Below are 10,233 nucleotides of genomic sequence, written 5' to 3'. Positions count from 1 at the left end.
CTCCCAGGCCCGGGGACTGCTTCTGTCCACTAAGCCACGCCACATAGACGAGGATAAAGCCACGGGTTCCAGGTCCGGACGGGGCTGAGCTCACCCCACGGCTAGTGGGCCCAGGCCTGGGAGTCAGAAGGTCGTGGGTTCCGATCCCGGCTCTGCCCTCTGTCTGCTGTGGGACCTTGGGCCAGTCACTTCACTTCTCTGGGCCTCAGTCCCTCATTTGTAAAATGGGGGTGAAGATCATGAGCCCCTCATGAGACAGGGACTTTGCCACCCCATTTGCTTGTATCCACCCAGCGCTTAGTACAGTGCCCGGCACCTAATAAGTGCTTGAATACCACGATGATTATTATCCTAGGGCGGAGGGACTGCGGACCAGTGCCAAACCCCAGGCGGAGAGGTCCCTGCCCCAGCCCCATCTCTGCCCACGGGTCGCCACTTGCTTGGACGACCAGGGGGTCGAGGAGGAGCCCGGGGAGGGGTGGGGAAGAGGAAGCGGGTGCGAGAGACAAGAGAAGGAGCTCACAGAGGCCCAGCAAGGAGGGAGTCTGGGAGCTCACAAACCCGAGTGTCCCTCCCCCGGTCCGCAGACCTCGGAGTGCCCCCAACGCCGCCCCCACTGTGGGGTAGATACAAGATATTCAGGTTGTCCCACGTGGGGCTTCACAGTCTTAATACTCATGTTACAGATGAGGTCACCGAGGCACAGAGAAGTTAACTGATTTGCCCAGGTTCACACGGCGGACGAGTGGTGGAGCCGGGATTAGAACCCACGACCTCTGACTCCCAAAGCCGTGCTCTTGCCACTAGGCCACACTGCTCAACTCTGGCTTTTTCTCTTTTCTCTGTCCGCTCATCTCGGGCTGTCTCTGCCTGTCTCTCCTCTTCAGCCTCCGCACATCTCTGGCTGTCCCTTTATGTCTCTGCCCGACTCCGTTTCAGTCTCTGCTCATCTCTGGCTGTCTCTTTTTGTCTCTGCCTGTCTCTGTGCCCTTCAGTCTCCCCTCCCCTCTGTCTGTCTGGTTTTGTCTTTTCCTCTCTCTCTCCCTTCAGTCTCCCCTCCTCTCTGGCTGTCTCTTTTTCTCCCTGCCTGTCTCTCTCCCCTTCAGTCTCCACTCCTATCTGGCTGTCTCTTTTTGTCTCCGCCAGTCTCCCCTTCAATCTCTGCTCATCTCTGCCTGTCTCTTTTTACCTCTGCCTGTCTCTCTCCATTCAGTCTCCCCTCCTCTCTTGCTGTCCCTTTTTGTCTCTTCTCTCTCTCCCTTCAGTCTCCACTTCTATCTGGCTGTCTCTTTTTTATCTCTGCCTGTTTCTCTCCATTCAGTCTCCACTCCTCTCTGGCTGTCTCTTTTTGTCTCTGCCAGTCGTTCTCCCCTCAGTCTCTGCTCATCTCTGGCTGTCTCTTTTTATCTCTGCCTGTCTTTCCCTTTCAGTGTCCCCTCCCCTCTGTCTGTCTCTTTTTGTCTCTTCCTCTCTCTCTCCCTTCAGTCTCCACTCCTCTCTGGCTGTTTCTTTTTCTCCCTGCCTGTCTCTCCCCTCTTCAGTCTCCCCTCCTCTCTGGCTGTCTCTTTTTGTCCCTGCCTGTCTCTCTCCCCTTCAGTCTCCACTCCTACCCGGCTGTCTCTTTTTGTCTCTGCCCGTCTCCCCTTCACTCTCCGCTCATCTCTGCCCGTCTTTTTATCTCTGCCTGTCTCTCTCCATTCAGTCTCCCCTCCCCTCTGGCTGTCTCTTTTTGTCTCTTCCTCTCTCTCTCTCCCTTCAGCCTCCACTTCTACCTAGCTGTCTCTTTTTGTCTCTCCCCTTCAGTCTCCCCTCCTCTCTGGCTGTCTCTTTCACCCTGCCTGTCTCCCTCCATTCAGTCTCCACATCTCTGGCTGTCTCTTTTTATCTCTTCCTGTCTCCCCTTCAGTCTCCCCTCCCCTCTGGCTGTCTCTTTTTATCTCTTCCTCCCTCTCTCCCCTTCAGTCTCCCCACCTCCCTGGCTGTCTCTTTTGCACCCTGCCTGTCTCTCTCCATTCTGGCTCCGCTCCTCTCTGGCTGTCTCTTTTTGTCTCTCCCTCCAGTCTCCACTCCTCTCCGGCTGTCTCTTTTTCTCTCTACCTGTCTCTGTCCCCCCTCTGTCTCCTCTCCGTCTGTCTCCCTTCGTCCCTGCGGGTGTGAGCCTCCTTCCCGGCTCTGCCCCTGCTCAGGAGGGGAAGGGTCCTCCTCTCTCCCTTTTCCCTCCCCATTCCCAGTTTTTCTCCCTCCCCATTCCCAGTTTTTCTCGTCCCAACTTCCTGCGGCTGGCGTTCGGTCCCACCTCTTTCCTGCCCTGCCCCCTCCCACCCCCGGCCAGTCAGTCTCCCCAGTCCTCCGTGCCGTCCGCCCGGTCCCCACCAAAGGGGCTCCCTCCCCACGACACCCCCAAATCCCGCACACCCAAAGCACGGCGACAGGTGAGTACCCTCCTTGGGGACCGTGTCGGGGGGACCTGGGTTCAGGGGACGGAGATTCCCCGAGTTTTGGGGGGTGGGGGTCCTTGATGTCCAGCGCTTAGAACAGCACCTGGCACCTAGTAAGCGCTTGACAAATACCATCAGGGCCTGGCACCTAGGAAGAGCTTGACAGGTTCGCTTAGTACATAGCGAGCGCTTAACAAATACCATCAGCGCCTGGCACATAGTAAGCGCTTGACAAATACCATCAGGTCCTGGCACCTGGGAAGAGCTTAACAGATAGGCTTGGAACATAGTAAGCGCTTAACAAATACCACAGGTGCCTGGAACATAAGAAGAGCTCAACAGATAGGCTTGGCACCTAGGAAGCGCTTAACAGATAGGCTTGTACATAGTAAGCGCTTAACAAATACCGCCAGGTCCTGGCACGTAGGAAGAGCTTCACAGATAGGCTTGGTACATAGTAAGCGCTTAACAAATGCCATCAGTGCCTGGCACCTAGGAAGCGCTTCACAGATAGGCTTGTACATGGTAAGCGCTTAACAAATACCACCAGGTCCTGGCACGTAGGAAGAGCTTCACAGATAGGCTTGGTACATAGTAAGCGCTTAACAAATACCATCAGTGCCCGGAACATAAGAAGAGCTTAACAAATAGCCTTGGTACATAGTAAGTGCTTAACGAATGCCATCGGGTCCTTAATAGATAGGCTTGGTACATAGTAAGCGCTTAACAAATACCATCAGTGCCCGGCACCTAGGAAGAGCTTAACAGATAGGCTTGTACATAGTAAGCGCTTAACAAATACCGTCGGGTCCCGGCACCTAGGAAGAGCTTAACAGATAGGCTTGGTACGTAGTGAGCGCTTAACAAATACCATCAGGTCCCGGCACCTAGGAAGAGCTTAACAGATAGGCTTGGTACGTAGTGAGCGCTTAACAAATACCATCAGGTCCTGGCACGTAGGAAGAGCTTCACAGATAGGCGTGGTACGTAGTAAGCGCTTAACAAGTACCGTTTTTATTATTATGATTATCCAGAGGGGAGAAGTCGGGGGGCCTCCTTAGAGTCGGGGAGAGAGGGGTAGAAAATCTGGGGGGGGCGGGAGTGAGGGGTCGGGGTCCCTGGGGAGGCCGAGGGAGGGGCTTCCGACCCCTTGGATGTCCCTGGGCCGGAGCCAGCACGGCCCTCCGTCTCCCCCGGGGGCGGAGGATGGGCTGGACGCCCCCTTCCCTCGTGTTCCCCCCCCCCCTTGAAGGGTGAGGCTGACCCCCTCCCCCGGGAGGGAGGGCCGGGCTGGGCCTGGCTGTTCTGAGAGGCGGTGACCCTCGGTCACCCGGGGCCGGAGGGACCGGGCCCGGCCTTTCCCAGGCCCCCGGACCCCGGGGGTCACGGGCCACGGGGGCCAGTGCGGCATTCCAGCTGTCGGCCGCCGGCTGGCCCCACGCCTGGGTCCTCTCCCCCTCCCCACGGCGCTCAGACGGTCCTCGTCCCCCGGGACCGGGGCCTCCCGGCCTCCAGGCCGGCCTCGGCCCTCCTGCTGCAGGCCAGCCCTTCCCTGCTCCTTCTAACGACACCAATAACCGCGCCAACTGGGAAGCCCGTACTACGTGCCGGGCACCGTACTGAACGCTGGGGCGGATACAAGCAGATCGGGGTGGACGGAGGCCCTGCCCCAGGCGGGACCGACCGTCTCCATCCGTGTCCCCCCTTTCTAGCCCGTTGTGGGCGGGGACCGCCTCTCTCTGTCGCTCAGTTGTACTTTCCAAGCGCTCAGTCCAGTGCTCTGCACAGGGTAAGCGCTCAATAAATACGATTGAATGGATCATAATCATTACGGAATCACGGCGTTTGATAAACGCTTACTGTGTGCCAAGCACTGTTCTAAGCGTGGGGGTAGATACAAGGTCATCAGGTTGTCCCACGTGGGGCTCACAGTGGAACAGTGTTCAGCGCTTAGGGCTGGGCACATAGTAAGCGCTTAACAGATACCATAATTATTTTTCTTATTATTAATCCCCATTTTACAGATGAGGGGACTGAGGCCCAGAGGAGTGGCGTGGCTTGCCCAAAGTCACACAGCTGACAAGTGGCGGAGCCGGGATTAGAACCCACGTCCTCCGATTCCCAAACCCGGGCTCTTTGAGGAGCTCTTTGACTGCCACTTTGGGCAAGTCACTTAACTCCTCTGTGCCTCGGTGGCCTCATCTGGAAAATGGGGATGAAGACCGTGAGCCCCAGTTGGGACAACCTCATGACCTTGTATCTACCCAGCGCTTGGAACAGTGCTGGGCACGTAGTAAGGGCTTAACGGATACCAACATTATTATTATTATTATTGTTGCCCTAAGTGGAAGCAGGATTAGAACCCATGTCCTCTGACCCCCCCAGGCCCGGGCTCCGTCCACTACGCCGGGCCCCGGGGGTGGGGGGAGGGGAACGGGGGCCACCAAGAGACAGACAGAGAGACATGAGGGTTGTTGGAGAGATGGTCGCAGGCAGAGATGTCTCTCTCTCTGGGTCTCTGCCTTGATGGCTGTCACAGAAAGGAATCTATCTGTTGCCGATTTGTCCATTCCAAGCGCTTAGTACGGTGCTCTGCACATAGTGAGCGCTCAGTAAATATGTTGGCATCTGTTAAGCGCCCACTATGTGCCAGGGAAGGAAGACGAGAGACAGAGACAGAAAGAGAGACAGCCCCGGGGAGAGACAGAGAGGGAGACCGAGTCAGAGAGACAGGCCCAGTGTCGAAGAGTTATTATTGTTATCGTTATGATTATTAATGGCATTCGTTAAGCGCTTACTACATGCCTGGCACTGTGGTAGATAGGACTTAATCAGGTTGGACACGGTCCCCGTCCCCCATGAGCTCACGGTCTTAGCACGCCGGCGAGCGCTCAATAAATAGCCTCGATCGATCGGCGGCGTATTCCTTCATGGGAGCGTGTTTCTTGAGCGCCTACTGTGTGCGGAGCGCTGGGCCCAGCGCTCGGAAAGCACGTGGCCTGTTTCGCCGGCCTGGTTGAACCACGTCTCCCGGCACTACCGTTTCCCACGACGTCCCGGGGCCCAACTATTCACTGGCGAACCAGACGATCCGAAAATAATCACGCGTTCAGCTGCGCAGATCGGTGCCAGATCTTCTCCGGAGCAACGGGATCGTTTTCCACGTTCCCGGTCTCCTGGCGAATAATTATCATTCCTCGCTTTTTTTTTTTTCCGACTGCTCGCTTCACCTCCTACTCTCGAACACCAAGGCCGTTCGGAGAGAACACGCAAACGCACACGGGGTCACACACGCCCCCCCCCCCCCCCCAAAGCCACACACGAGGAAATCCTCCCCCCCCCATTCGTATCTTTCACGGGAGGAGATCCCCGGATTCCTCCCTAAAAGTTCGGGGCTACTTACGATATTTTATTACGCGCTTATGCCCAGTGCTAAATGATCGGGTAATTAATAATAATGATGATGATCGTGGTATTTGTTAAGCGCTATGTGCCAGGTAATTAATAATGATAATAATAATCGTGGCATCTGTTAAGCGCTGACTACGTCTCAGGCGCCGTACTCGGGAAGCAGCGGGGCTCAGCGGAAAGAGGCCGGGGTTGGGAGTCAGAGGTGGCGGGTTCTAATCCCGGCTCCGCCGCTTGTCGGCTGGGTGACTTTGGGCGAGTCACTTCACTTCTCTGGGCCTCAGTGACCTCGTCTGGAAAACGGGGATGAAGACCGGGAGCCCCACGTGGGACAACCTGATGACCTTGTATCCCCCCCTCCAGCGCTTAGAACAGTGCTTGGCGCATAGCAAGCACTTAAATGCCTTCATTATTATTTATTATTATTACTAAGCACTTGGGTGGATACGAGCAAATCGAACCGGACACAGTCCCCGTCCCCCCCGGGGTTCACAGTCTCCCCATTTTCCAGACGAGGGAACTGAGGCCCAGAGAAGTGAAGTGACTTGCTCAGGGTCACACAGCCGACCAGTGCTGGGATTAGGGAATCATCATTCATTCAGTTCCTTCATTCAGTCGTATCTATTGAGCGCTCACAGCGTGCCGGGCGCTGTCCTGAGCGCTCGGATAGTACGATACAGCAATAAAGAGAGACACTCCTCGCCCACCCCGGGTTTACAGGCTCGGGGGGGAGACGGACCTCAAAAGAAGCGACCGGGCGATCATCATCATCAGTGGTATTTACCGAGCCCTAACCGTGCGCAGGGCACTGTACTGAGCGTTTGTCCGAGGCAACAATTTAACAGACACTTTCCCCGCCCGCAACGAGCTGACACCTCTGAGGGCTGCGTGGGAACCTAGACGGAGGCTCCCGAGGTCATTGTGGCCATGCCCCTGCCCCTGGCCTGGGTAGAGAAGCAGCGTGGCTCGGTGGAAAGAGCCCAGAGGTCATGGGTTCGAATCCCGGCTCCGCCCCTTGTCCGCTGTGCGACTTTGGGCAAGTCACCTCACTTTTCTGGGCCTCAGTTCCCTCAGCTGTAAAAGGGGATTAAAACGGTGAGCCCCACGTGGGACAACCTGATGACCTTGTACCCCCGCCCCTCCAGCGCTTAGAACAGTGCTTGGCCCATAGTAAGCGCTTAACAAATACCAACATTATTATTAATAATATTATCGTTATTACCCTCCCCCCTTCTTCCTGGGTGGGACGGGAGCCTCCGTCCCCTGTCCACCGGATCCTGGGACAGCCGAGTCCGGGCCGCCGCCCTCCGCCCCTTTGACTCAGAGTTTCCTGGAGAGGAAACGGGCGTCCGGGGGCCGAGCGGGTCCCGCTTCCTGCTCCGCGGCCCGAGGCGTGCAGAGAGACCCCAGCGGACTCTCCCGGCGGGCCGAGAGGTCCAGAGTAATAATTAATGATGGGTCATTACGGTACTTTTTAAGCACTGACTGTGTGCCAAGCACTGGGGTGATCAGGTTGTCCCCCGTGGGGCTCCCGGTCTCAATCCCCATTTTGCCGATGAGGTCGCTGAGGCCCCGAGAAGTGAAGGGACTTGCCCAAAGTCACACAGCTGATAGGAGGTGGGATTAGAACCCAAGACCTCTGATTCCCCAGCCCGGCCTCTTTCCACTCAGCCACGCTGCTTCCCTAGGCGCTTACTGCGTGCCAAACACTGTTCTAAGTGCTGGGGTGATAACAGCGCTTGTTATGCTTTTTGTGAAGCGCTTACTATGTGCTAAGCGCTGGGGTAGATACGAGGTCATCAGGTTGTCCGCCGCGGGGCTGTCGGTCTTCATCCCCATTTGACAGATGAGGGAACCGAGGCCCAGAGAAGTGAAGCGACTCGCCCAGAGTCACCCAGCTGACGAGGGGCGGAGGCGAAATTAGAACCCGCGACCTCGGACTCCCAAGCCCGGCCTCTTCCCACTGAGCCACGCGGCTTCCCTTGTCCGCTGTGTGACCTCGGGCGAGTGGCTGCCCTTCTCCGTGCCTCAGTTCCCTCATCTGGAAAATGGGGATGAAGACTGGGAGTCCCACGTGGGACCACCCGATCACCTTGGATCTCCCCCAGCGCTTCAAACGGTGCCTGGCACATAGTAAGCGCTTCACCCATTCCGTCAGTATTAGTATTATTCCTTCTCCCCGGGCTTCACCCCCTCCCCCAGCTCCCCACCCCCGTCGGGAAGAGCCCCGCCCCGGGCGGGAAACAGGGGGGATCGTATTCCCAGGGGCGCCGCTTCCCCCCCTTTTCCGGTCTGCAGCTGGATCCCGGGATAATGAAAACCGGCTTGGGCCTAGCAGAGGGAAGGGGGTCTCGGGGAGGGGGTGGGGGGCGAGGAGGAGGGAAGGGGGTCCCGGGGCGGGGAGAGGGGGGGAGACAGATCCCTGTGGGAGAGATGGGGGGCAGGGCCTCCCCTTCCCATGCCTAATTCCCACCCCCTTTTCCATCCCAGCCCCCTCTTCCATCCCCCGCCTGCCTCCCCTTCCCCCCTTATTTCCCATCTCCCTTCTAACAACCCCCCCCATCCCCATCCTCTAATAATAATAATGTGGCTATTTGTTAAGCGCTTACTAGGTTCAGAGCACTGTTCTAAGCGCTGGGGGAGATACAGCGTCATCAGGTGGTCCCACGTGCGGCTCCCAGTCTTCATCCCCATTTTAATAATAATAATAACGTTGGTATTTGTTAAGCGCTTACTCCGTGCCGAGCACCGATCTAAGCGCTGGGGGAGATACGGGGTCATCGGGTCGTCCCACGTGAGGCTCACGGTTAATCCCCATTTTCCAGACGGGGGAACTGAGGCCCGGAGAAGCGAAGCGACTCGCCCACGGTCGCCCAGCTGCCAAGCGGCAGAGCCGGCAGTCGAACTCATGACCTCTGACTCCGAAGCCCAGGCTCTTTTCCACTGAGCCCCGCTGCTTCTCTAGACCGTAAGCCCATCGTGGGCAGGGATCGTCTCTCTCTATTGCTGTATTGTCCTCTCCCGAGCGCTTAGTCCAGTGCTCCGCACCCAGTAAACGCTCAATAAACGCAATTGAATCATAATTGCGGTATTTGTTAAGCGTTTACTAGGTCCCAGGCACCGTCCTGAGCGCCGGGGTGGATCCGAGCCGAGCGGGTCGACTCCCCGGGCCCCGTCGCCGTCCCCGTTTTCCAGATGAGGTCACCGAGGCCCAGAGCAGCCGAGCGCCTTGCCCGAGGTCACCCGGCAGCCCCGTGGCGGAGCCGGGATTAGAACGGCTCCCTTTCCCATCCCCTTTTTCCCAAGCCCCCGTTTTCCCATTCCCACGGGGGCTCGGCGGCCTCGGGCGGGGGGTCGGGGGGCGCCGGGCCCGACGGGAGAGCTCCGGTCGGGTGCGGGGGGGGACGAGGGAGGAACGGCAGAGGAGGGGGAGGGGACCGTGGGGGTCCTGGGGGACCCCGCGGGTCGGGAGAGGAATGTGGCGCTGACTTGGTCTGTAAATAAAGCGGGAGGTTCCCACGCTACCGCTGGCGAGGGGTCCAGGTCGTCCCCTCCGCCCCCTCCCTTCCCTCCCAACCCCCATCTGCACTCCCACCGCCCCTCGAACCCTGCTCCTCACCCCCAATCCGCCCCCCTTCCACGTAGACGGCGCACGGGTGGCCCCAAGGCCCATCGTAAGCGCTCAGAGAAGCGGCCCGGCCTACTGGCAAGAGCCCGGGCTCGGCGGTCGGGAGACGCGGCTTCTGATCCCGGCCCCGCCACCGGTCCCGCTGCGTGACCTTGGCCGAGCCACTTCTCTGCGCCTCGGTGGCCTCGTCTGTCAAATGGGGATGAAGACTGGGAGCCCCCCAGCTCTCAGAACGGCGTTGGGCACATAGTAAGCGCTTAACAAATATCATTCTTATCACAGGTAGTGCCCACCACCCTTCCTCTCCGTCCGTCCCTCCCTCCGCTCCACCCCGAGGCCCAGAAGGTGCGCCCCGTCAATCAGTCGTCTGTTTCGAGGGCAGAGCGCTGTACTGAACGCTCGGGAGGGTGTCCCGCCTTCCGAGGGGGCGTGGGACGGCTTTGGGTCTCGGTGAGGGAGAAGGGGAAGCGGAGAGAGGGCAGTCGTCGGGGGCCGCTCGCCCGCCGGGGTCCCGTCTGAAATCACGGGGGGCGCGGATGCTCAGGGCGGGGGCAGAGAGGGAGGGTGACCTCGGGGGAGCAGGGGATGGGGAGACGGGGGAGAGGAGGGGAAGGGTCCGTTTCCCACGCCGTCTCTCCTCCTTCCCCTTCCCCTCCTTCCGGCCCCCGCTCCCGGGGACCCAGGTGCCCGAGGGGGGGATGGGGAGGCCCCCCAGATCTGCTGGCGGAGGGGAGGGGGCCCAGCCCGACATCTGGATGC

The 10,233-nt window shown here is 58.7% G+C and overlaps 1 protein-coding gene across 1 annotated transcript in view; it reads left to right on the top strand.

The window, feature by feature from the left end:
- Window positions 1-2,136: 2,136 nt before the first annotated feature.
- The window catches only part of PEAR1 (platelet endothelial aggregation receptor 1), a 32,081-nt gene continuing 23,984 nt past the window's right edge, over window positions 2,137-10,233 (top strand). The window contains 1 exon segment of the mRNA XM_039910877.1: window positions 2,137-2,432. The gene's annotated coding sequence lies outside the window, so the exon portion shown is untranslated.

This window comes from Ornithorhynchus anatinus, chromosome X5 (assembly GCF_004115215.2).
Source record: "Ornithorhynchus anatinus isolate Pmale09 chromosome X5, mOrnAna1.pri.v4, whole genome shotgun sequence".
Taxonomy (NCBI): domain Eukaryota; kingdom Metazoa; phylum Chordata; class Mammalia; order Monotremata; family Ornithorhynchidae; genus Ornithorhynchus; species Ornithorhynchus anatinus.
The sequence above is the reverse complement of the archived record's forward strand: the minus strand, read 5'-3'. Positions and strand labels throughout refer to the sequence as shown.